The sequence below is a fragment of the Equus asinus genome, chromosome 27, assembly GCF_041296235.1.
Source record: "Equus asinus isolate D_3611 breed Donkey chromosome 27, EquAss-T2T_v2, whole genome shotgun sequence".
Lineage (NCBI taxonomy): Eukaryota > Metazoa > Chordata > Mammalia > Perissodactyla > Equidae > Equus > Equus asinus.
Window position 1 is genome coordinate 15632816 of NC_091816.1, and position 27177 is coordinate 15659992.

The 27177-nt window shown below is 44.2% G+C and overlaps 1 long non-coding RNA gene across 2 annotated transcripts; it reads right to left on the minus strand.

Annotated features, from left to right (window-relative positions):
* Window positions 1-7050: 7050 nt before the first annotated feature.
* LOC106847858 (uncharacterized) lies at window positions 7051-26742 on the minus strand. Of its 2 annotated transcripts, none has more exons than XR_011498799.1 (4): window positions 26620-26742; window positions 23803-23865; window positions 19878-20020; window positions 7051-7157 (listed from the first exon to the last, which is right to left on the minus strand). It is a non-coding gene; the product is annotated as an uncharacterized lncRNA (long non-coding RNA). The 2 variants fall into 2 exon arrangements; XR_011498798.1 differs by lacking the exon at window positions 7051-7157 and adding an exon at window positions 11845-12087.
* Window positions 26743-27177: the final 435 nt, after the last annotated feature.

Sequence of the window (27177 nt, forward strand, 5' to 3'; positions counted from 1 at the left end):
TCCCCCCACCCCTCGGCTGCCTGGGAGGCTGTGAAGCCTTTAACCCACACAGCAAGCCAGACCAGCAGAGGACCTGTGCCACGGAGGCGCACACAGTGAAGTGGAACGAGGTCGCCCCCTTCTGGAGAATAAAAGCCAGCAGCTGAACCGTGACGGCAGCGCCAGCCCAAGTCCGCTTCCACGTCCTCACAGAACCTACTGATGCCGACTGGATACTGAACGGTCTTTGAAACACCTGGCAACTAACAAGCTGGTAACCAGGTAGTAATTCAGACCAATCTGGTTGTGCAGAAACAAGAGGCTGTCAAAGCAAGTGGTTACATGTTCTAATGCGTACCATTTCAGATTGAGAAGTAGTTTAGTGATAACAAAAGGGAATTCTACTTGAGTGAACGTAGATCATATAATCTGTGGTGGAAAAAATGAAGGCAGACCTTTTGGGACTATTAAATATGTTTGGAGGTGGTAAAGGACTGAATCGTGATCTTCAGCTGCTAATGCTACACTGGAATACCTAAGGCTATCAGCTGTCGACATGTGGAGGGTTCGAGCAACTGAAAGATATTACAGGTGCAATTTGGCTAGATAACAGTAGGACAAGAAAACTGCTCTGAACCATGGGAGGCAGTGGGAGGTCTCCAGAGCTTTCCTTGCTACCTATGTCCCACCACCCAGCTTGGTGTCCACTTCCTCACCCAACCCCTAATTTGAACATCCGTTCTGGTAGCATGTACAGTCCTGGGCCATTGAAAGGGGCTGTCCACATGGGACGAGCCAAATGGTGGCCCAATAGCCTCAGTATGCTGGACAGCACGGCTGCTCTGGCTGGAGAGTTATGAGAAGAAAACTGACAGTGGTCTTCCAGAACCTTCAGCACTGGCCTCAATACCCTCTAATCTCATCTCTCACTCAGCTTCTCTGGTTCCTCAGCTCCAGCCTTACTGCCTCCTTGCTATTCCTCAGACATTTCAGGACTCAGGGACTTTGCATTTGCTGTTCCTTCAACTGGGATGCCGTTCCCTGAAGTATAAGCAATGTCCCCTCACTTCCTTCCAGCCTTGGCTGAGATATCATGGTCTCAAAGTAGTCTCCCGAGATCAACCCATTTAAAAGTGCACACCACATCCTCCCCACCACACACACACACACACACTCCCTATTTCCCCTCGGTGCCTTGTTTTACTCCATAGCCCTTATCATCTTTAAATATGACATTTCACTTGTTAGTGCTATCTGCTTCCCTTCCTCAAGATGTAGGGCTCCCAGAGCACAGGGATTTTGTTTTGTCGTTTTTTGTTTTTTGCTCCACTGCTTTATCTCCCACACAAAGAACAGCATTTGGCATACAACAATCACTCAATAAATATTTGATGGGCTACAGTTGGTTCTTGGCTCTGCAGTACCCAGCGTTCACCAGCACGGAGACAATGCAGTCAGCCTTGGGCTCATGGGGCTGGGAGGTGAGCCCAGGGTTGGGGGGCCCTGCAGCCTTTAATTGCCTACACCTGATAGGTCTTGCTTTCCTCCCAGCCTGGGGGGGGTCTAGTATGGGGGTGAGAAAAAAATACACTTTTATCCAAAGTACATGAAATGAACAATTCAAAGAGACTTACACACCCCTGTGTTCATCACAGCATTATTCACAATAGCCAAGACATGGAAGCAACCCAAGTGCCCATCAATGAATGTAAAGAGGATATGGTATGTATATACACAATGGAATACTAGTCAGCCATAAAAAAGATAAAATCGTGCCATTTTCGACAATATGGATGGACCTTGACGGTATTATGTTAAGCAAAATAAGTCAGACAGAGAAAGACAAATACCGTATGATTTCACTCATATGTGGAAGATAAACAAACAAACATAGAAACAGAGAACAGATTGGTGGTTACCAGAGGGAAAGTGGGTGGGGGAAAGGCAAAAGGGGTAAAGGGGCATATATGTATGGTGACGGATAAAAACTAGTCTGTGGGTGATGAACATGATGCAGTCTCTACTGAAACTAATAAATAATAATGTACAGCTGAAATTGCACAGTGTTAAAAGCCAACATAACCTCAATAAAATAATTTTAAAAGAATACACTTTCCCTTTCACCTACACAGGAGTTTTAGAGTTGGAAAACCAAGAATTGACTGCCTTGGTCTTCAGGTTTTGAAGGGACCCCTCCTTCAACAGCTGAGGGGGATTCCCCTTCGCTGTCTGCCCAATGAGAAAGCCCTCAGGGCCCAAAGGAAAACTAGAGAGGGCCTGGCGAGCTTGGACCAGGAGGAGATCAAGAGAGCAAAGGCTTCCTTTCTTTGAGTGTTACCCCCCCACCCCATGTTCCACCTCTTGCTGCTAAGAGTTACTGGCTTAAGCAAATTACTTGCGTCTTAATGATAACAGTTCCAGGCGATTCAAATAAGATATAGCCTGTATTTGAATTTCAAGCATCAGGAAAGGAAACAGCTGTCCAGGAGGGCCCCTAGCACAGGGTAAAATGTAATATACTATCCAAACGTGTAGCACAGACATCTTGGGGTTTTTTTTGTTTTGGGTTTTTTTGTTTTTTTTTTTTTTGCTGAGGAAGATATGCCCTGAGCTAACATCTGTGCCAGTCTTCTTCTATTTTGTATGTGGGGGTGCCACCACAGCATGGCCACTGATGAGTGGTGTAGGTCCGTGTCTGGGAGCTGAACCCAAGCTACCAAAGCAGAGTGTGCTGAACTTAACCACTAGGCCATGAGGCTGGCCCGCAGACATCCTGTTTTAAAGGACACACAGGACAACAAGAACAACTGGTGAGTAATGAAGTTAAGACATTTGTTCTTTTCCTTTCTAACTGTAAAACCATCAGAGTTCCATATTGGCTAGGAAAAAAAAAAAAACACTTAAAATTGAAAGAAATATAGGAAGCTAGCATTTATAGCATCAGCAGGTCAAATTCTGAATTTCTAATTTATATGAAGACATTTTTCCAATAACATATCCAACTGAGAATTGCCCAAAGGTTTTAGGTCAGGTCAGGGCCAGGCCGAGGCAAACTTGGGACGTGTCTCCACTGATTTTCATGTCCTCACCCCCTCGACCCGGATACTGTGCCCACTGTGGTTCTGGTGTCCTCATCAGGTGATGATGGTGCCATGCCATTACTGGAAGCCCAGGGACGAAGTGTGCTACAGGCCACACATCCTTGGGAAACATCTCAAGGCCAGAGCAGTAAATTTCCAGAACTTGGCTCTCTCCTCCCTGAACCAGGCGCTCTCATTCCCTCAGGCCCAGTTTTCTAATCCAAGTTAATTCAACAGCTAAACGAATTCCCCAGAGCTCCCCCTCAGTTGACTCAGGCCTCCTCCCGTGCCGTTTCATCCACCGCAGCTCCACGTGGCTGTCAGTCACTTAAAACGCAAACCAGCTTTACAAACCTTTCCAGGGCTCTCCTTCACTTCCAGAAGTGGTCCTCAGCCTCGTGGCAGATGAGAAACAGCCCTGGAGATTTTAGTACATACCAGTGAACGGGATCCAGGCAGAACCCACCAGTTCAGATTTTCGGCTTCTGAGCCGACTCTAATGTGCAGCGGTGGTTGGGAACTCCGGCTGACAGAGCCCCGACTCCTCAAGCAGCATACAAGGCTTCCTCAGTCGGGGCTCACCCTTCCCATCTCATCCCTCACTGCACTTTCTCAATACTACCCGCATGGCACACTGATGGTGTTCCCTGAAGACACCTGATTGGTTCACGCCCCCATGGCTTTGTACATCTCTCTGTTGATCTAGAATCTAACTACTCAAAGTGTGGTCCACAGACCAGTAGCATCGCCCTTCCCAGGGAACCCAGAGCTGCAGAATCGGAATCCGCATTTCAGCAACATCCCCGGCTGATCTGTATGAACATTCAAGTTTGAGAAACGCTCTAGATGCTTTCCCAGCTTGCATCTCTGGAGAATTCACATTCACGCTTCCGTCCCCAGCTCAGGTGCCTCCTCTTCTGTGAAGCCTTTCCCAGCCCCACCCTCTTCACCCCTGACCCTCTCCTCCCCGGAACTGATTCCTCCTTCCTTTATGCCACCACTTTTGTAGAACCCAGGAACTGAAACCAACGTCATTCCCTGTGCCTCATTAAATACGACAAAGACCACACAGAAATGAGCCAGCTGCTCACTTTAGGAAATACATGTTCCTAGAAGAAAAGACTGTGAACCAAGTAAATAATTTACTTAGCCAGACTCACAGCTTGAGCATCAAGAGTGGCCTCGAGGCCCTTACGCCACTGTGCCCACCAATCCAGAGAAAGCTAGGAAGGCAAACCTCTGCCCAGTGTTGATCCCACCTTGCAAGACTCACCTTAAAATCACCCAGCCCAGGCCCTGAAATAAGTACCCTGCCCTAATTTCCTTTTCTGAGCCGCTACTAAGACTGTCAAGGTGATGTTCTCCACCACGGCAGTAGATCTAACAAACAGCTTTGTTGAATCAACAAGTTTTTCTGGTGGCCTTTCAGACAGTGGACAGGCAATACCCCTATCACAGAACATTGCAATTATTTATTTGCATGGCAAATAGCTCCCCACTACCAGGCCACTGCCCCCCTTCCTGAATACACACACACACACACACACACACACCCTGCACCCACCCTGGGGGGCCTTGCCTAAACCAAAGTAAGGGTAACAAAAGAGAGCCTTGGGAAGCAATCTAAACGAAGAAAGAGACATCTTTTAGCCTGGTATCACAAAGGAGCAATAAACATTGGCAGGAAGAAAAGTCTAATTGTTGGAGCTACTCCACCCTAAGGCCAAACCAAGAAGGGGCCTCTTTTCATACCGCCTCCTCCTGCAGCGCTCAACACTGCCCAACGACCCCCTCCACACACACACACACACACACACACACACACACACACACACGCCGTACACTCACACACAGAGAATCAAAATGACTGAAACCCTGAACTGGAGGCCAGAAAAGAGAGAAATAGAAAGGAAGGGTTGGAAGGGCCAGGGAGTGGTAGAAAGAGAGGAGGGGCCCAAGAGGAGAAGTTTCCCATCAGTCAGGAGAGAAACAGTCCTTGCTGAAGGCCAGACTCCTACTCATCCCTCATGCTCCTCAGGCCCCTCCTCCGGGCCCCGCCCCCTGGAGGAGCTGAGGACAACGGAATCGAATAGGGTAGAGGAGCCAGTTCCAAACCCAGATGGCCTCATGGAACTTTGTGGATGGAATATTCAACCTGAACCCAAAATTAAAGACTCTTTTGTATCGTGTGTACATTCTTAGAGATTTATTTTTTTGTACTTGATCACTCAATTGTATATATATTTGTGTATATATACATGCACACAGATATATAGATACATATGTATATATAAAAATATAGGTATATACAGATATATATCAATAAATATATAATGTTAATATGGTATATACATACCAGTGTGGCTACCTTTGTGTAATATTGTTTCTATCTCTCCAATGTTTCTGTGCTCTCTCTCTCTCTGTATGTGTGTAGCTCCTTGACAGCTACCAAACAGAGAAAATGTAGGGGAAAAATTAAATAATAAAGACAACAGGAACTTTTGGGCTCATACTGAAAGGACAGGAGCAAGAATCATGGCAAATGACTCGAAGTTTCCATGACTGTAGTATGAAAAGAATTTTCTTGGATTTATCTAAAACTTTCTTTCTAATCCAAACATAAAAATATTATCAGGTAATTTTTCACCACCGATGTGTTAATTATCTGTCTCTACCAAACAGATTACCCTGAAATTTAGTAACTTAAGACAACGAACATTTATTTTCTCACTCAGTTTCTGAGGATTAGGAATCTGGCAGTGACTTGGGTGGATAGTTCTGAACTGGGTTTCTGGTTCTCTCATGAGGTTGCAGTTAAGATGCTGACTGGGCCTGGAGTCATCCGAAGGCTTGACTGGGGCTGGAGGATCCACTTGCCAAAGGATTCACTCAAATGGTTGTTGGCAGAAGGCCTGGGTTTCATGTGGGCCTCTCCATAAGACTGCTCACAACGTCCCCCCAGAGTTCAGCATCCACAAGGAAGAGCAAGCAGAAAGACACAGTGACTTTTATGACCTGGCCTCTGAAGTCACACACTGTCACTTCTCCTCGATTCTATCCATTAGAAGTGAGTCACTAAGTCCAGCCCACTCTCAAGGGGAGGGGAATTACACTCCACTTTTTGAAAATAATGTTAAATACTTTGTGGACATACTTTAACCGTCATATTCCTCCCACTTGCAAAATACTGTCATCCTTCTCAATACCTCCCAGAAGTCTCAAGCCTATACAGCATCAGCTCTGGAGTCCAGGACGTCATCCTTTAAATCAGGTCCCAATGCAGGCGAATCTCCTTAGGTGTAGTCTTTAAGTGCAGATCTCCAAGTAGAGTTCCTCTCTGTCTGAAGTCCTGTGAACTAAAGACATTATCTGAAATGTCTATGTTATTCATTGCTATGTAACAAATTACTCCGAAACTTACTGGTTGAAAGCAATTTCTCATCTCAGTTTCTGTGGGTCAGGAATTCAGAAGTGGGTGGATGGGTATGACTCAGTGTCTCTCATGGGGCTGTAGTCAAGATATCAGCTGGCACTGTGTCACTTGGATGGCTTGATGAGGATGGAGGAACTACGTCTAAGATGACTCAACGACATGGTTGTTGGCTGGTGGCCCCAGTTCCTCACCATGTGGACCTGTCTGTAGGTTGAACAGAACCACCTTGGTAAGATATGGAAGAAAACTACACAAGAGCATGAATCCAGGAGGCAGGGTTGATTGGGGGCCATCTCGGACAGGTCAGCACACCTGCTAATGAATTAATGTTAGAAGCTGGACCCAGGAGCACTGTCAGAGGCTGTAGATTCTTGTAACGTTTCTGCCACTCTTCATAGCATCTTGATACAGTAACAAAATTTGTGGGTGACAGGAAAATGGGGATCATAATAACTGTTTCTACCAGATTAATGATCATGATTGAATGATGATCAGCGACTGAGAAGATCTGTGTGAAAACAACCCATAGAAATCCAGGCACTGTGGGCATGTGCTTACCTGAGAGGGCACTTTGAAGTCACGTGAACCTGGCGATTGTAAATCCCACTTCCAGCTATGTGGTCTTGGAAAAATCATTGGCTTTGTCTATGCCTTGGTTTCTTCAACTTCAAAAAGAGCACGTGAGAGCTACTTTAGTGAGTTTTTATGGGATTCAAGATTATATATGTAAGGTAAATAGCAACTATTGATCAATTGACAAATTGTAACTATTGTAAAGATTACTTCATATTTCATGATATTGTATGGTCACCATCTGAGTTGATGTCTTTCAGTTTTTAGAAAGAAATTTTTAAATTCATAAAAAAGGTGAATCTCTGCCATATAATAACTCATATAGCCATATTTCAGAAAATCAATAAAAAAGAAAAAAATCATCCATTACCCTACAACTCTAACACAATCTCATCACCATCTCTCCTTCCAGTCCTCTTTCCATGCACTTCTCCCATAACTGAAGTCAGAGGGTAGAGAAAAGTTTGCTTTTTGTTTCTTTCACTTTGTATCTTAATATAGAAACTTCTTATAGAGTTTGAGCTGAAGCTTGTTCAAAGTGTGTCATGCTCAGGCCAGTGAGCTGAGGGTGGGAGTGGGAGGTGGGAGCTGGGGGAGGGAGGGTCAGTGAATGAGCAGCAAGGCTGTGTCAGCATCAGCTGAAGTTCTGAGAAGCTGAGGTCCTGGAGAGTACCAAAGGCCAATGAGGGGAGACAGCAGTGGGGGTTAAGAGATCCTGCAAGTTGTGGTCTAGGCATAAAAGGTTCTTAACCAATCCAATCTTTGGCTCAATTCCTCTTCTATAAATCATAGATGTTACATGCACCTACCTTTATAGGGTTGCTGGGACAATTAGTCAAATTAGTATATGTAAAGTGCCAAGCACATAGTAAAGATGTTATTACTACAACGGTAAGAGTCAATGAGTCAGCATGTAGGATGTCCCAAAAAGTATTTAGCAGCCTAGAAGAATTCTTAACGGACTTCTTAAACATACAATTTATGCCCTAAAATTTCATAACTAATTTCTGTAATATAGGAAAGTCCATTTGGACATCAGCTTAGCGTGGGTTGATCATTCATCCAAACCATTGGTAACAAACCCCAATGCCTACAGGATTGAAGTGGGGAACCTAAGGACAGGCTGCAGGGAGGCGCATGCAACCTGGAGAGCGCAACCCCACCTCCAGGGGGCGGCAGCTACTGGACTCGGGGTTGCTCTGCCAAAGTGTAGACCAGGGTTGCCAGATGATAGCCAGAGAGAATTTTTTCAACAATCCTCAGAATTAATGCGCTATCCCACACAAGTAAGGTGATGCTACTAGGATGTTTTTGGACATTGACACACACGAAAATCAACAGTGGTTCGCTCACAGGGCTCCTAGCCCTGTGATAGGGAGCAGAGTTAGACTTTCTGCTTTATCCCCAGCTACTGGGAAGTTATTTGATGTAAATCTTAAAATATGGTTAATTTATAAATTAAATAAAAAGTACACATTGACATTCAAATTGTTTCAAGAAGTCCTACACTGGAGCCAAGAAACCCATTTAATTTTACTCAACCCGGTGGTTCCCATCCCATTAGATCTGGAAGCTTTGTTTTCCACATAAAATGTATTCTACAGAACACACTTTGGGAAAGGCTGCCCAGCTTTTAAAAGGGAAGACCCAGGGGCCGGCCTGGTGGCACAGCGGTTGAGTTCTCACGTTCTGCTTCAGCAGCCTGGGGTTGGCTGGTTCGGATCCCAGGTGTGGACATGGCACGGCTTGGCACACCATGCTGTGGTAGGCGTCTCACATATAAAAAAGTAGAGGAAGATGGGCATGGATGTTACTTCCTCAGTCTTCCTCAGCACAAAGAGGAGGATTCGCAGCAGATGTTAACTTAGGGCTAATCTTCCTCAAAAAAAAAAAGATAAAAGGAAGGCCCAAACAAACCAATCAACAAAAACAAATAGAATTCTGTTATGGTGCCATGCCCTGGGTACCCCAGAGGTGTTCCTGTAATGGTACTGATGGAACTCTGTCATCTGCCTGAGGTCCGGGCAACATGCTAGAGCTTTAAAAATGTGAGTTTATCCCTGAATCCTTGGAAAACATATATTTTTTTAACTACTTCTCTAACAGTTGCCTTATGACAGCAGCTTTAGGAGTCTGTGAAAGATACAGAAATATCTCTCCTAACGTGGCTTGAATCCTTTACATTTGGCATTGTTGGAATACAGCAAATTGCACTGCGCTCTAAGCTGTAAATGCGCTATGATGAGTTATAATGACAAGAGCATAGTTTTCACTTGCTTCTCTCTTATCTTTCTTACTAGTTTGCAAACAGGGAGAGTAGGGTGTGGTAGCCTTCGATCCCTTATCTGGAAAATGAGCCTAATAGTATTTCTCTTGCAGAGTTTCCTCAGCCAGAATTTTTTAAAGATTAAATAAAAAAGGGAAGGTGTGTACCATTCCTAAAACAATACGTGAGATGTAGCAGTATCTAATAAATGACAACTTTTGACATTATTTCTGCACCTCTGGTTAACATTAAACTCTTGGAGGATGGAGAGACTCGTGAATCCTAAGACGGACAATCACTAGAGTAAATCACAGCCTTGCAGTGTTTGTGGTTAGTTGAAAGTTTTTAAAGGGCTGGAAGAGTTCTTACAAATTGTCTTCTACAGATGAGAAAAAGAGAAACTGAGGCGGAGAAAAATTACGCAACTTGCTCATGTTTTCCACAAGAGCATAAATTACCAGCATACAACATTTGGATCCCACACTAAGAACGCGCTGAAAAGTTAAAAACTGAACGTGACTCCTTTCTAAAGTGAACACATCCATAAATCTTCACTTTGCATGGTCTCAGGGATGCTGTAACTTACACACATTTGCATGGTTAATAAATTTGAACTTCTGATATACTATGTAAAATCTCTGCAAATGTTCCCAGTATTTTGTTTAAATCCTTGTTTGCGTGAATTTCACAGTCAACAGGTCTTCTTGGTCAAGCATCGAAGTAGGCGGGCAGCAAAGCATCAGCCAGTCACATCACTAGGTGGCGCTAAACCCATTGGTGGAGGATCTGGGAAGCCGGCAGCGTGTGGGACAACAGAAGGTTGTGGAACACAGAAGTTTGACGTTCTGCTTCCATTTTAAATGTTCATACTGGTACATCAAAGCAGCTGAATTAAATATGCCATTATCCCGCGACCTTAAATCTAACTGAATTTAATAAAAGCAGAGCAGCTGGAGAAGTGGCCGCCAGCCCAGCATCTTGGGGCTCTATTATGGACTGAGGGAGGATCCTGACAGAATCCAGTCTCCCGACTCTAGACGCCCCCCTATCAGAACAGGAAGTGAACATATTCTGGATCTTCTTTCTAAGAAAAAGTCGACCATTCGTAATATTATTTAGAGATAACAGGAGCTGAATAGGATGAGCTGGTCAAAGAGGACCATTTCTAGAACTTAAATATAAGAGGCTATAATGAGGGATAAAAAGGGAAATGGAAGAGGACGAAGAACACATGGAAAGTAAAATCAGAAAGAACAGCAAATGTTTCAGAACAACGAAATGTTGTGAGTCTGGAAATGAGACATTGAGGAGAACTCAGAGTTACAAAATTTCAGAGCTGGAAGGAGCCTTATAGGGAAGCAGAACTGGGCCTGAGAACCAAATGATTTGCTGCAAACTATGTAGATAATTAGTGGCAGACAGAGCACTAAACCCACATTGGTGCTAACCAGTGCTCTTTCCACAAAAACATGTGGCCCTCTTAATGTCTGACTGAAAAGCTGCAAAAAACCCAAGGAAATCCACCTAGAAACATCCTCCTTTTTCTCTCCACGTGCACATGTGCACACATCCACCAGTCTAACAGCGCAGGAAATTGAAGGAAGCCATCTGAAACTTCAGCGGCGGGCACCGCCGCCACAGATAACATATCAAACGAAAGCCTGGAAATCGGCGCTGTTCACATGGCCACAGGAAGCCCAACTCAAGCTGTTTGACCCTATTTAGTAATCAGTTCCATGCTCACAAAAGAATGCCAGAACAAAAACAGAAGGGAAAACACACACACACCCACACCCTTTTTCCTTAGGAAGAAGAATTATTCCAAGAAGTTTAAAGAGAGGCCCAGCTAGTGTATAGAGTTTTGCAGGAAATTTGGTGACGATTCTGTGACGCCATTGTTTTTGCCAGCCCAGGGAAGTGCATGCCAAGGCAGTCATTGGGATTATTCAAATACATCAAAGCCACAGTTTACCTCGGTTAAACTGATATTTTAGGTGAAAGTATTTTGGACCCGAACATTTCCAATAACTATGAGATGTATTTTGGTTGGATGGGAAGTGCTGGGCAGATCTGTGGTTATGCCACCCACTTATTGGCTGTGTGATCTTGGGCTAGATACCTGACTCTTCTGAGCCTCTTTCTTCTTCTGGCAAAATGGGGTTGAATAACTACTATCTCACAGGGTGGTTCTGAGGAAAAAGTGAGAGTAGAGGTCCAATACAATAGCACAAAGGAGCGTCTGGAAAGGTTGATGCTCTTCCTTGAGTTTTTCTAATTCACTTCATTGGTGTGGACCTGGCCTCAAAGAAAGAAAAAAGTGGAAAGAAAATGCTTCATTTTCTTGGGAGCCACTGCTGAGTTCTCTTAAGCCTAATCTAGGTCAGAGGTTCTCCAAACATTTGGTCTCAGAACCCACTCACACTCTTAAAAATTGAAGAGTCCGCATAGCTTTTTTTTTTAAATATGGGTTATCAATGTTTATCGTCTTAGAAATTAACAGTGAAAAAATTTTTAAATATTGATTTATTTAAAAGTCACAATAATGATGCACTACATGTTAACATAAATTATGACAAATAAGTATTTTCCAAAACAAAAATAGTTGCGTGAGGAGAGCGATGTCATTTAACGTTCTACAAATCTTTTTAATGTCGAGGTCAATGGAAAAGGGCTGGATTTTCATATCTACTCTGCTTCTACCTTCAGTCTGTTGTAATATCTTGTTTTGCTTGAAGTTTATGAAGAAAAATCAGCCTCTGTGTGGGGGAGGAGTATTTTAACAGTTGCTTAAGATCATTTCGCATATTCTTTGATACCACACCCAAACTCAATTAAGTACTAGCTTCTTAAAAGGTAATTTCAAAGTGTAATCTGCAACCTTACCAATGAACTTTTTAAACTCTCTTATATGAAATCTATGGATCTATTTTGTACTTTGAATGGATCATTTACCCAGGCATGATTTTGTAACATTTGGAAAATTTTGGTTCACTGAGTTATATAGATGTTCCAAATGTTGACATATTCTACTACACAACACCAAAAAATCACATTATTAATATGTCACACCAATCTCATCAGAGGAGTCTCTATAAGGAAGCTGTCAAGCTTACTGTGATGGACACAAGTTTGCCATCCTCATTTTCTCTTGAAAGTTAAAATGTTGTCATTGGCAATGGCCACTGTCAGTTGTTTTGTTCTACTTGAGGTAACAAGCTCACTTTATTCTTTTCGAGAAAATATCTGTCAAATATCCAAGTCTAAACAACTATAGTTTGTCTTTCATTCTTTAAAATAAAAATGTGCTCCATGGAAAAAAAAAAGGATAGTTCAGCTCACAATTCAATTGCCAAGTGCTTTTCCTCATGAAAACCAATTTTACTATTCAGTAGAAATGCTTTCTGTGTATTTCCCATTTCACCACACAGTGACATGTACTCAAAGGTCGAGATTTAATAAAATTTACTAATAAGTTTTACTGATTTATCAAGGACATTCTTAAATGAAACTGGAATCTGTTTTACTGGGAGTGTGTGGTGACAATTCGGTGGCACTGCCTTTGTACATGCCAAGGAGACAGCAGTTTTACCCTCCATTGCTTTTGCACCATCAGTGGAAATGTCAACACAGTGAAAAAGTCAATATCTTAATACTATTATGAAAATAGTTTTAACCTTACAGACCCCCTGAAAGGGTCTCGGGGACAACCCCCCACCTCCCCCTAGACCACACTTTGAGAACCTCTGCTCTAGGCTCCTTTCCACACCTTAATGTTCCACTTTCCTCAGCTCTCCAGCCCCCTGATGACCTCTGGATACTCTAAGTTCCTCTCTGGAAGCACTCAATAGAATGTCCTATTTTCCCAAGTTCTCTGATTGACAATCGACTCTACCCTCTAATTTCAACTATTAAAAAAAAATTGTGTACCTATTATATGCCTAACACCATTCTAAGCACTGAAAACACAGTAGTTAACAAGACAAGCAAAGTCCTTGCCCTCCTGGCCCTTATATTCTAGAGGGTGAAGAATAGATAATCAACTTTTAATTAAGGTACAAGATAATTTCGAACAATTTTAAGCCCTGTGGTAACCATAAAAACCAGACTGATGTGAGCAAGAGTGATGAAGTGAGCCAGTAGTGAGATGACCCCAAATTGGGAGATGTCAAGTTTGTGCACCCAATGCGAGTATTTGGTAATTCATGGGGAGAAATGGGGATGGTTGAAGTTTCCAGTGAGAATCTGGCTAAGGTAGAACTGGAATACCTCTGGAAAGCTGGGAAGAGAAGAGAGGAGAAGGCACGGTTCTTTGTATCTGAAAGGACTGCTACCTTACCCTTTCCAGGGAGGATGGTACCTCACTAGTCTTCCAAGAGGAATAGCAAGGCACTGGGGGAAATGACCTAAGAGCAGCTAGGGAGGAGAGAGGAAGCCACTCTGCCCCGTGAGGGCCAACGTGGGAGAGCTGATGTTACTAGCTGCTGCTTGTTCTGCCTAGAGGCTAGTGGGAGAAGGGGGCAAGGATGGAACTGAGGTTATCTGTAATCTGACACTTCCATTACCCTGGCTGCAATACCCAATTTACAGCGACATCCAGAAACTGGCTGTCGCTTCTGCTTTGGAGTATTTCAGACCCACCTCTACAGCACACTAACATTTTTCATCTATATCAGTATTCACCTAAAACAGGTAGCTAGGGCAAAAAAACCCCACAAGTAAAAATAAAACACAAAGAAATCATACATAACTTGAAAGAACGGCTTGGAGGACCCACTGAGAAAATCACCTTGCCGTGGAGGAAATACGCCACTCACTGGAGAAAGTTCCTCTGGAATGAATTCTGGCCTTGTTTTCTCCTCCCCTTTACCCTAGCACGATGTTGCTGTTGTTCATGTGGAAGGAATGTGTCCTCTGCAGTGGGGGCTGCATCGCCCAGGCAAGTTTCCGGTGTTTTCCTCTGATGAGCTGCTCTCCTCAGTGCTGGGAATGGTCTTCCTCGCCTCGAGTTCAGCCTTTCACTTCTCCCCCTGTGATCTGTTTCCTTTGAGTTCATGCTCCTTCCTACATGCTTCACTGAAGAGGCACAATTCTGTCTCATGGGTTTCATGCTTTTCCCGAAAGTATGAATTATTGTAATCCCAGCAAAGATACATTTTCTCTCTTTCTCAGGTCATTTCTCTTTTAGCCACTTGATGTTTTTCAGAAGGAACCTACTGGAGAGGTCGCAGGTCACGATGCAGAACACTTCACTTTATATAGATGGTAAATATTCAAACTTTAAATCTAAAAAAATCCCCCTGCTCTAGAAATGCTCATCCAAGGCCATCCATTTAATTCCCTCTACCCACTAAATCATATGCTATTCCCCCTTCTTATTAAATCATAAAAATTCTGAGGGCAGATACCATTGATTATTAGTATATCCCTGTGGTCCCAGCCCTTGCTGACTGCTGATGCTGTTACGGTCAGGACATTAGAAAATATGGTCCCTCCACTACACAGTCTTCTTTGTGTGTTCTCAGAGGCAGTCGGGGGGTGGGGGGCGATAAGGGTGGTGGGAGGATGGGTTTTTCTCTAATCTCTATTCCGAGAGCAACGGCCCCTCTGGAAGCACCCCTTCCCCAATCATGTAACTTATTATATGGTTCCCTTTTGCGTTGGCTCTAAAATGTTTAAAGCCAAATGTATATGTCACATTTAGCAACTCTCCAGGATCTTCTTTCAAGCATCTTAAGCATTAGATACACGAAGGGCTTCATCTTACATTTCCCAGCTTCCACATCTTTTTGGCCTGACTACCACATCTTCATCATTGTTGTGCCATCTTCCTTTCTGAACTCTCACATGGTGTCTTGGCTACATTTTGTCTCCTGAAAATAGACCCCCATATAAACTTTAACAAGTTGGTCCTGCATTTCTATCACAGGGACATTTTTCACATTTGAAAATCGCATGAATCATAGCAAGCCTTCACCTGGGGCCGTGGGGTACACTTGAGGGGGAACAACACATTTTAATAAGGAAAAGGCAAGTCAGAGTCACACGGAGCAGTAGGTTTTCACAGCTGCCTGACTCAGTTTTACACCACCAGCATGCTCTAAGTAATGTGTGAGTAACCAGCCTTGGCTGCCTACTGCCTGGAATAGTATGGGGGTGGGTGGCAGCCAAGGGTGGGAAAGCTAACAGGAAATCATAGAGAAGATCAGGAAAGCTGCAGAAGAGCTGTCCAGGTTTCCTTTGCCATTCTCCGAAAGCCTTATACTTGGAGTAAATTCACACACTGCAAAGTGAAGCTAGGAAGACCAGGGTGCATTCTTGCTGGTCACTTTATTTCTATTCTTCACAGATTCTTAGCATTATATCAGCTTCAATCCTTACCTCCAGATCTTTGGTTTCTTGAAATGGGGCTTGCTTTCTGTCTTGCTGGGTCTGCTTGATCCCTTGCTTTGAGTGTTTCTTTATCCTTTGAGAACCCCATTAAACAGTGGCTCTGTCACTCCTTGCTGAACTAGTAGCCAGTGGTGGGCATGGGAGAAGGAGCGAAGACTGCAATCAGAAAGATCTTGTCAGGGGCTGGCTCAGTGGCACAGCCGTTAGGTTTGCACGTTCCACTTCTCGGTGGTCCCAGGTTTGCCGGTTCGGATCCCGGGTGCAGACATGACACCGCTTGGCAAAAGCCATGCTGTGGTAGGCGTCCCATATATAAAGTAGAGGAAGATGGTCATGGATGTTAGCTCAGGGCCAGTCTTCCTCAGCAAAAAAAAAGAGGAGGACTGGCAGCAGTTAGCTCAGGGCTAATCCTCCTCCTCAAAAAAAAGAAAGATCTGATCAAAACCACATTGTTGCTTAAAATCAATATTAAGTGAATACACTGAAAGTTGTCTTTGTAGCCCAAATCTTAATTTCTCAAATACTTTCCTTTAAGTTTTCCATTCAGTTTTTTTGGTATAATTAAGCTCACAAAGAGAAATAAAAGGAGCTGAAATCCTAACCAATGTATAATTTCTATTATGTAATAGCAGCTGATTTCTTTGTAGATGAAAATTTATCCTGTTTTGTAACCTTCCACCCAGGGCCTCCATGGAAGGTAGTAAGCATTCATAATGTCAGATAGGAAAAAGCTGAGATTTCACATTTTGGGTATTTTTCTTTGGCTCTGTATAGCCAAAGCATGAAGCATTCACACAGCTTCCCTGAGAAGACCAGTTTGCATTTAAATTGTTTACTGAAGCCAGCACGCACACTCTGGGGGTTTAAGGAAGAGGAAACTGTCCTCAGCTTAATTCCCAGAATATAGAATTCGAGTGCGTGGGAGGAATCAAGTGGACTTGATAAACACATGACATTCACACTGGGGGGACAACAGATACATGGCTTCAGCAGTAAACTTCCTAGGTTGGATGAGGATATTTCCTATATAAGAGGAACAGAGCAGCACAGTGGAAAGAACAGTACATTCAAAGGTATTTTGATAGACTGAACTTTGCTCTTGGCTCATGGCACTTTAAAACTGTCACTTGAAAAGTTGAATGTGTAAGGAAAAGAACTTACTCCCCCAAAATGTTATGAATAACGTGGCAGTGAACAGAACAACTGCTCTGGTTTATAGTCTGGAAAGCAGGCACCAAACCAGAGTCAAGGTACCTGAAACTCAGTGTTAATCACCTGTCCATCCCCACTGTGCCCCATCCATACCGTATTTGTCAGGGTTCTCCTGAGAAAGAGAAGCAATCAGCTGTATGAGCCATCTCCCTGATGTTCTGATTACCTCTAGCCTAGTCACATGGAGAGACAGGCCTCAAGTAGCTTATGGTACCCAAATCAGCACATTTCCACAGAGAAGGGCTCCTGCTCTAACAGTGAACGGGCTGCTTAGGAATTTAGAACCAAGGAGTAAAGGAAACGCTTCTGAAATTGCTAGGAGCTCACAGAGAGGCTTCCAGAAAAATAGGCTCTAGTGCCATCCTTCACTCTTTGTTCTTTGTTGTTGTTGTTTTTTCAAAGATTTTTAAATTTATTTTTCCTTTTTCTCCCCAAAGCCTCCCGGTACACAGTTGTATATTCTTCGTTGTGGGTCCTTCTAGTTGTGGCATGTGGGACGCTGCCTCAGCGTGGTTTGATGAGCGGTGCCATGTCCGCACCCAGGATTCGGACCAACGAAACACTGGGCCGCCTGCAGTGGAGCACGCGAACTTAACCACTTGGCCGTGGGGCCAGCGCCGTTCTTTGTTGTTTTTTAAGAACTGGTCCAGGAAGGAAATGATGTCCAGCGTCTTCGGAAGAGTATCAGAAGAGGGTCATTGAGGACGAATGAGAGTCAAACCACATTCACATCTTTCCCTAAACTTGGTGCCCCAATTTGCTACGGGATTCTTTTTACCCTGGTTTGTTGTATTACTTTGCTTGGACAAACTACCACAAACTGGGTGTCTTAAACAACAGAAATCTACTGTTTCACAGTTCTAGAGGCCGGAAGTCGGAAATCAAGATGCTGGGAGGGTTGATCTATTCCAGGTCTCTCCCCTGGGCCTGAAGATGGCCATCTTCACATCCACATGGTCTTCCCTTAACGGATGTCTATCTCAAATTTCCTCTTCTTATAAGGACAGAAGGACAGTCCTATTGGATTAGGGGCCGACCCTAATGACTGCATTGTAACTTCATTACCTCTGTAAAGATCCTATTTCCAAATACAGTCACATTCTGAGGTACTGGGGTTAGGACCTCAACATATGAATTTAGGAGACACAGTTCAACGCATCATACTTGTTCTCTGCATATATGGCTGTTAGTTTTCCTTCACCGCATATGCAATAAACCAATATTATAGAAAACTGGCATTTCTATAGTGCTTTATATTTTGAAGGAAGTTTCAGATCCAGATGACAATTTCTTGGATAGAATGGACTCCATCTTATTTATCTTTGGATAGTCAGACCCTAGAGCAGTGCCTTACCCATAACACTCGATAAATGTTCACGGAACGGACTAGTTATTCTCTCATTTTATCCTTTTCCCATCTCTGTATATTTCCCTGAACATCCAGAGGAATGCATACAAAGTATTGATTCCCTTTGCTTGGTTCAATCCCAAGGCTTCAAGGAGATAAAATCAATACATGTGAGACACTAAACACCATGATGATTCCTCAGCCCTGAATCCATACATCCAATATGATGGGTGTTTCTTTCAGGCAATGTTCCACAGGGAGGAAAAGGGTAAATGTTTTAGTTCAGTTCTGATAACATGCAGATCTATTTCTGTTTTCTGTCTGACTCCCTGTATATGAGGACTTTCAACACAAGGAAGGCAATTTGTCTTAGAAATGTTTTCTTTCACTTAAGTTTTTGTTTGTTTCTTTTGCTTTCTGAACTTGTAGTTCACTGGCTGAGCCAAATAATTAAATCATGAATCTGGCATTTTAAACATCTAGAATGTATCTTTTTAAAGTTGCCTTTATATGTGGAGTGTATTTGAAACAAAGGTCCAGCCAAAGACAAATCTTTAGACTTGCAGTGAATAGAATTGAGTTCTTATGAAACCCTAGGTGTCATGTAATTTATTTCTACCAAAGTACAGTAGACGCATAAAGCCAGTAGCTTGTTTCCCATGAGGCTCGGAGGGGTACTGTACCGTGAAGAGGTTTATGCGGATACAGACCTAGAACTTCAAAGATTAACTCTGTCGTGTTGGATCAAGCCCAGGAAAAATTGGCCTCCAAGTTGGGTGACCTTAAGAGTCATATTCATTGTCCTTCATAGTTCAGAGTCATCCTTCTCTACCAAAGGGACATAACTCTCAAGTAAAATAGATAATCACTTCCTAAGTGATATTGCTTCCTAAGAAGTAAACAAACTGGTATGAGGAAAAAGAATAAAGGGACGGAAGGCCCTTTCTCAGTTGCATAGAGGAAGATTTTTGAAGACGGTAACACTTAAGCTGAGATCTAAAGACTAAGAAGAAGTCAGCTTTGTGAAGCTGAATTTACACTTAGCGATAAATAAGGCGAAGGAGAGTGGGATGAGGGAGATGGAGAAATCTTGTGGGACTCCCAAGCGTCTGCCTCGTGCACTTGGCCTGGTGATGCTTACATTCACAGAGTCAGCAGAAAGTGGGGAGAAGGAAAGGTATGCAGGAAAATCAGAAGTTACGTTTTGGACATGTCATGTTTGTGATGACTATGAGAATTCCAAGGAGAGATGTGAAATAGGTAGGTATGAGTCAGGGTCCCAGCAGGAAACCAGCGTAATGTGAGCAGAGGTTAATAAGAGGACTATTTACAAAGGTATGAGCAGAGTTTAGGAAGAACAGAGATGGTGCAGTACCCTGAAGCTGGTGACAGTGGAGAGGCATTCTCATGCCTAGGCCTGAGGAGCAAGGGAAAGAGGCAGTGACTAGATGAGAGAGAGAGAGAGAGAGAGAGAGTCAGAGTTCAAGTCGGAGTTAGATGGAGAGGGCCTTCTGACAGGACCTGTGGCCTTCAGTAGAGACACAGCCAACCTGAGATGAGCCAAGAAGAGGGAGCTGGGATAATAACTTTACTGACCTCACTCTCCTCGTGCTTTTCAGTCTTCTGCTGGAAGCTTCTATTGGGCAAACCCAGCTGGAAGTCAGAGAGTCTTCTGATGTAGCCCACAAAGGTCAAAGTATCAGGGCAGAGAGGAGGGTTGACAGGAGTTGAGAGTGGACCTAGAAGGACAAACAGAAAATACACAGCAGAAGGCAGTTGGATGTACAAGTCTGGAGCTCGAGAGGTGTTGAGAGATGTTGGAAATGATTGGTATATGGGTGGGAACTAAAGCTTTGGAAATAGAGGAGGTCATGGAAGGAGGGAGAACGAGGAGAAGGGACTGAGCACTAAACTCCAACATTAGAGCTTAGCTAGAGAACAGAGAGCACTTTACAAAGGAGATTGGAAAGGAGTAGACAGACACGTAGGAGAAAAAACAAGATAGCGTGGTGTCACAAAATCAAAAATAAGACATGGTTTCAACAGGAAGAAGTGGTTATTTGATTCTCTTGAGTCAAATGCTCCTGAGAAGTTGAGTAACAGAAACGTGCCTTTCGAATTTGGCAAGCTTATTCAACAAGTATGCCAAGCACTGTGCTTGCGGGTTGCAAAGATGAGTAAGCCCTTGATTTTGAGGACCTCCCAATCTAGACAGGGAACTGGATTCCATGTTATGGGATGACCGCTCTGATAGAAATAGGAACAAGTGCCTTTTGAGAGCAGAGACGGTCCTGGGAGAAGTTTCCTAAGAACAATCAATTCTATACATGGTATATAAATTCTTCAGAATAAGGAGGGCTAGTACTGGAAAAATCTGGCACTTCAAAGAAGAGGAAAATGAAACTCAGAAAAGTAAAACAACTTGCCACTCCTTGACTCAGTACCCCATTGGAAGGATACTGACAATCTGAATACTCTGATTTCAGAACTTCTTGATCAGACCTTCAGAGGATAAACCTACAACCTATGCTTTATTAGAATGAAAGTGTCATTTATTTAAAATTTTTCTGTGAAAGTGATATATTTATGCCAGAAATTCTTAACAATAAATATAAGATAGAGAAGAAAATTAAAATCACACATAATCCACACCCCTAACTTTCCAGTGTGTTTTTCCAGTTTTTCCCTGAGTGCATGCCTGTTTGTATAAACATTTCTCTTTAAAAAATGTTTTATACACAGTCAACAGAATGAAAACCTCAGAACAGGATAAAATATTCACAAATCATTTACTTGATAACAGGTTAATATCCAGAATATATAAAGAACTTCTACAACTGCTCAACAACAACCACCAAAAAAAAGGATCCAATTAAAAAATGGGCAAAGGACTTGAATAGACATTTCTTCAAAGAGATTTACAAATGGCCAACAAGCACTTGAAAAGATCACTAATCATTAGTGAAGAGCAAATCAAAACCACAGTGAGTTGCCACCTCACACTCATTAGGACGGCTACCATCAAAAAACCAGAAAAGAAAAAGTATTGGCAAGGATGTGGAGAAATTGGAATCCTTGTGCACTGTTGACGGGAATGTAAAATGGTGCAGCCTCTATGGAGAACAGTTTGACAGTTCCTCAAAAATTAAAAACAGGGGCTGGGGCTGGCCCCGTGGCCGAGTGGTTGAGTTCGTGCACTCCACAGCAGGCGGCCCAGTGTTTTGTTGGTTCGAATCCTGGGTGCGGACATGGCACTGCTCATCAGGCCACGCTGAGGCAGCGTCCCACATGCCACAACTAGAAGAACCCACAACGAAGAATACACAACTATGTACCGGGGGGCTTTGGGGAGAAAAAGGAAAAAATAAAAAATCTTAAAAAAAAAAAAAATTAAAAACAGGGGGCCAGCCCCACGGCCAAGTAGTTAAGTTTGTGCACTCCTGCTTCGGTGACCTGGGGTTTCCCTGGTTCAGATCCTGGGCGCAGACATGGAACCACTCATCAAGCTATAGTGAGGTGGCATCCCATACAGCACAATCAGAAGGATCTACAACTAGAATATACAACTATGTTCTGGGGGGGGGGGGGTGCTTTGGGGAGAAGAAGAAGGAAAAAAAAAAGAAAAAGAAGATTGGCAACAGATGTTAGCTCAGGTGTCAATCTTTAAAAAAAAAAAAATTAAAAACAGAACTACTGTATAACCCAACAATTCTATTTCCGGGTATACATCTAAAAGAATTGAACACAGGGTCTTGAAGAGATATTTGTATGCCTATCTTCATAGCAGCATTATTCACAATAGCCAAAAGGTAGCAGCAACCCAACTGCCCATCGATGGATAGATGGATAAACAAAATGTGATATATACATACAATGGAATATTATTTAGCCTTAAAAAGGAAGGAAATTCTAATACATGCTATAACATGGATGAACCTTGAGGATATTATGCTAAGTGCAATAAGTAGTCACAAAAATACAAATACTGTATGATTCCACTTATATGAGGTACCTAGAATAGTCAATTCATAGAGACAGTAGAACAGTTGTTGCCAGAGGTTGAGGGGAGGAAGGAACGGAGGCAGGGATATTGCTTAACAGTATAGAGTTCTAGTTTTGCAAGATGAAGAGTTCTGGAGATTGGTCACACAACCATGTAAACATATTTAATGCTACTGAACTGCACACTTAAAAAATGGTTAAGATCACAAATTTTATATTACATGTATTTTACTATAATTAAAAACTAAAATTAAAAATTAGGGGCCAGCCAAGTGGCATAATGGCTAAGTTCGTGTGTTCTGCTTTGGCAGCCAGGGGTTTGCAGGTTCAGATCCTGGGCACGGACCTAGCATCACTCGTCAAGCCGTGCTGTGGTGGTGCCCCATGTAAAAATAGAGGGAGACTGGCACAGATGTTAGCTCAGGGCCATTCCTCCTCATACACACACAAAGAATTAAAATGTTTTATAATTTGTTTTATTTCATTTAATAATATCAAGTGAACATCTTTTCATATCAATGAACTTTTTTTGTATTATTATTATTTTAGGGGTTACACAAGAGTATTTTATTATCACATAAATTATTTAACCAAATCACTGTTTTTGGAAATTTAGGTTTTCTACAAAGCTAAACATCATAAACAAACTGCAATAAACATCATTGTAGCTACATCTTGGCCAAGTGTGCAATTATTTCCTTAGAATAAATTCCTAGAATGGAATTGCTGGGTCAAAGGAGTGGGGAGCTGTGTCAGGAGTGAGGTAGGGTGGGAAATGCAAAATGAAAGCTGAAATATAAAAACAAATCAGCAGGGGCCAGCCTGGTGGCACAGTGGTTAAGTTCATGCACTCTGCTTTGGCAGCCTCGGGTTCGCTGGTTCAGATTCCGGGTGCGGACCTACGTACCACTTATCAAGCCATGCTGTGGCAGGCATCCCACATATAAAGTGGAGGAAGATGGGCATGGATGTTAACTCAGGGCCAGTCTTCCTCAGCAAAAAGAGGAGGATTGGTGGCAGATGTTAGCTTAGGGTTAATCTTCCTCCAAAAAAAAGAAAAAGAAAAAAAAAACAATCAGCAGAGAACTGAAGTGGGGTATGATATAAATTAAGTGCTCTACAAAATATTTCTGGTTAGTGAAAGGGAATGTTATTTATCCATTCATTGATTCCTTACATAAATTGTACTACGACTCTGCTATGCACCATTGTCTTAGACACTGTGATATCCAACTGTCTTATTAGACATTCTCTCATCCCTCAAGGAGCTTAAAGACTAGGGAAAAGGAAAGCAAGTAAATGAACTTCAGTGCAGCTTAGTACAGGAGGGAATGGAGGAATGCCCGAGGGCTGATGGGAGCAGAAGTTCACCAATCAGGGCAGACTTCCTAAAGGACATGGCTGTGTGTCAGTGAGCTGAGTTTTTGAGTTTTGAGGGACAAGTCAGAGTTATTTAGACTTCGAAAGTGGATAACTACATGGGGTAGCCCATCCCCAAGATAGCCCCAATAATGCTCACCTCCTGGTACTCACACCTTTGCATAGTCTCCTTCCGCATTGGAGGACGGCTGTTCTGAGGGACCTAGAGAGAACGGCAGAGGTAACAGTGTGTGAACTCCAAGGCTAGACTATAAAAAACATTGCAGCTTCCTTCTTGCTCTCTTAGATTGCTTGCTCTGGAGGATGCCAGTTGCTGGGCCATGAGGACACTCCAGCAGCCCTGTGAAGAGGCCCACATGAAGAGGAACTGAGAGCCAGCACTGACTCACCAGCCATGTGAACAAGCCTTCTTCAAAGTGAACCCTCCAGCCCCAGTGAGTGACTGCAGCCCTGGCCAACATCTTCACTGCGGTCTCATGAGGGAACCCAACCCAGAACCCAGAGACACAATACATGTGATTGCAATTTTTAAAAGCCACTAACAAGTTTGGGGTGATTTGTTTCTCAGTTCTAGTTAATGTAACACACTACATCTTAAGCATGTGTGACTGTATCGTTGAAAATTTCTAAAAGTGGGAGATATTTGGAGAGACCCCAGAGAAGATTACAGGTAGGGGAACAGCAGGTGCTGGGGCTGGAGAGGAAAGCAGGGCCCAGATAACACGCAGCCATGGTACACACCGCCCCTCTCACCTTCTTCCTTGCCAAGGGAACCAATCTTGTTCACGTGTGAGGTGGCCATTTGGATGAGGTCACACAGGGAGGATGTGCGTCTTAAGAAGAGGAGCAGGCTGAGGGGAAAGCCTTGGCTAGGAGAAAACCCTCAAAGGGTGAGCAGAGGAAGAAAATCACAGAAGCCCAAGAAAGAGTAGCCACTCAAGTGGGAAGAAAAAGGAGAAAGTGCGATTACAAAAGCTAAAGGAAGAGTTTCACAAAAGAGGAAGTGGCCAATGGCGTCAAAGGCAACCAAGAAATCAAGCAAGGCCTGAGAACTGGGCACGAGAGTTGTCATGGTGGCAGCCACTTGTGTCCTTTGTGGAAGCAGCTTTGTTGAAATTGTGGGAACTTCAAAAGATTATGGGAGAACCTCTCACTTTATAATACCTAGAGTCCTTACAGTGGCCCACCAGGCCCCCAGCCTTCTAACACTCCATATCCTCTCTAATCTCGCCTCCTTCTCCCCTCCCACTTCCTAAAGAGTCCTTTAGCTAAACTTCCTTTAGCCACAGTGGCCTCTTCCTTGCTGTCACCTCACGTGTCTTTGCCACTTGCTTCTCTGTGCTTGGACCAGTGTCCCAACAAAGGTCCACACTGTTCCCTCTTTCACCATCTTCAGGCTGATGCCCATGTCGTCTTCTGCGTGGCCTTCCCTCACCATCCTCCAGTTGGAATGCTCCCACCCTCACCCAACACATACTCTCTAGCGCCTTCTCTGCGCTGTCCTTCTCCCTAGTGTTGATCACTCGATAGGCCACATCTTTTCCTTGCTTATCTTGCTTATTATCTGTCTCCCCTTCTCTACAATGTCAGCTTCATGAGGGTAGTGCTTCTTCTCTCAACTCTATCCCCAGAACCTAGCATTCAAGTGTTCCTAAAATATCAGTTAAGCATTGCAAAAATAAGACACACTCCTGTTTTCAAGGGACCCACGTGTCAGTGTAGGAAACTGACCTCCAACGACAGTGCGACAGGTGCGACATCTGAGGTGTGCACAAAATGTTAGAGAAGGCACCAAGGAAGGAATGACAGAGGAGGTGCACTTGAGCAGAGAACCCAGGAGCAGGAAAAGCGGACAAGTGACAGGGACATCATGTCCTGACGCATCTGGACGGGGGGGTGCGGGTGGAGGGAGGAATGGCTGCAGCCAGATTGAAAAAGGTTTTGAGGAGAGCATACTAAACAGCCTTAACTGTAACAAGTAGGGCAGCGATTTTCAAACTGTCCTCTGAAGACCCTAAGGGCTTCACTCCTGCCAGGCCACTTGGCGATGGAGCAAAGTCTGTTCCAGTCTCTACCCTCCCACATCCCCGTTTCAAACACAGCAGGCCAGCCTTAGCTATTTTATACACTGTGCTCTGATTAGTCCTTCTTTTGAAGGCTGTTCCATGGTCAGAATTTTGAAAACCATCTCTGTTGCCAATGGAAGCTGTGACCTTGAAGAATCCCCAAGTCCACATAGATCCAATGATTTCCTCTCACTACACACGAAGGCAGGCGAGGCCCTGGGAGCCAACTGCAAAAACGTGCAGGTTTTCTGGCTCAGCTTCAGGAGCAATGAGGGGCAGAAACCAACGCTGGGCTTTGGGTAGGGCTCAAACCTTATCAAGGCCCAGCAAAGGACAGCGGTACAGCAGGGCTGCGCTGCACAGAGATAGCAAGGCACGCTTCCTCGTGGCACACCTGTGATTAGCTCCTGTTGCAATCCCTCCTTCCCAAGAGATAACGCAAGTCGCTCAGGACACGCCCTCACTTAGCGGCAGACGTGGGGTTAGCTCTCCCGACTCTGGCGATTTCAGTGCATTGTTTAAAGTCCTAAACCAGCAGATAAAAACAGTGGAATGGCAGGACTGTGTGAGGTACGGGCACAGAACCGGGCGGAGGGGTGCGGGTAAAAGCAAGAAAGGAGCGGGGGAGAGGGGAGAAGAAGGCGGCCGGGGAGGGGGAGGAGGGGCGGGGGCGGGGAGGATCCATGCTCCCTGGATTTTGGCCAAATCAGGTTCCTTATCTGCAAAACAAGAGAAACTCGTGCTCTGAGCCCCTGCTACCTCTCCTTCTGGACCACTTGTTTTCGAAAAGTATAACATGTACAAATGTGCCAGATCCCCATTTTCTGTCAATTTCTAGGAGGATGTGACTAAGGTAAGGAAAGGAGGATCTTTGCTTCACTGTATCATACCTAGATCTTAACGTGCTGACCTTCAGTACTCCGCGCGGGCCTCCGGTGGCGCAGAGCGAGCCGGCCCGGCTCCCAGCTACGTGACTGCGCGCTCGCCGCGCCCCTCGCGGGCCTGGTGCGCCCCCGCCCCTGGCTCGGCTGCCTGGCCACCTGGGCAGGGCGGGTCACCCCTCTCCTCTCTCCCCCTCCCCCTCTCCCTCCTCCTTCTCCTCCTCCCCTTAACCTCCCTCTCCTCCCCCTCCCTCCTCCCGCCGCAGGCGCCCTCCCCGCGCCAAAGGGAAGCGCCGCGCGCAGAGCGCAGCAAGTCCCGGTGCAGAATTCCGCCTCCTTTCTCCATCCCAGACGTGCAAGGTCTCCGCGCCCTGGGAGCCTGGGCTTCCTCATTCTTAGACTGAGGACTTGGTGAGGCCCGCGGAGGGTCCTTCCTCCAGCTCTAAGGTCTGAGGCTGTGGTTTCGCGAACGCTGCTTTTCTGTTCTGCAAAAGCTGATAAGACCGTGTCTGGAAAGAACCATGAGTTCCTTGGGATAAAAGTGCGGACTGAATTTTGTCACCTGTT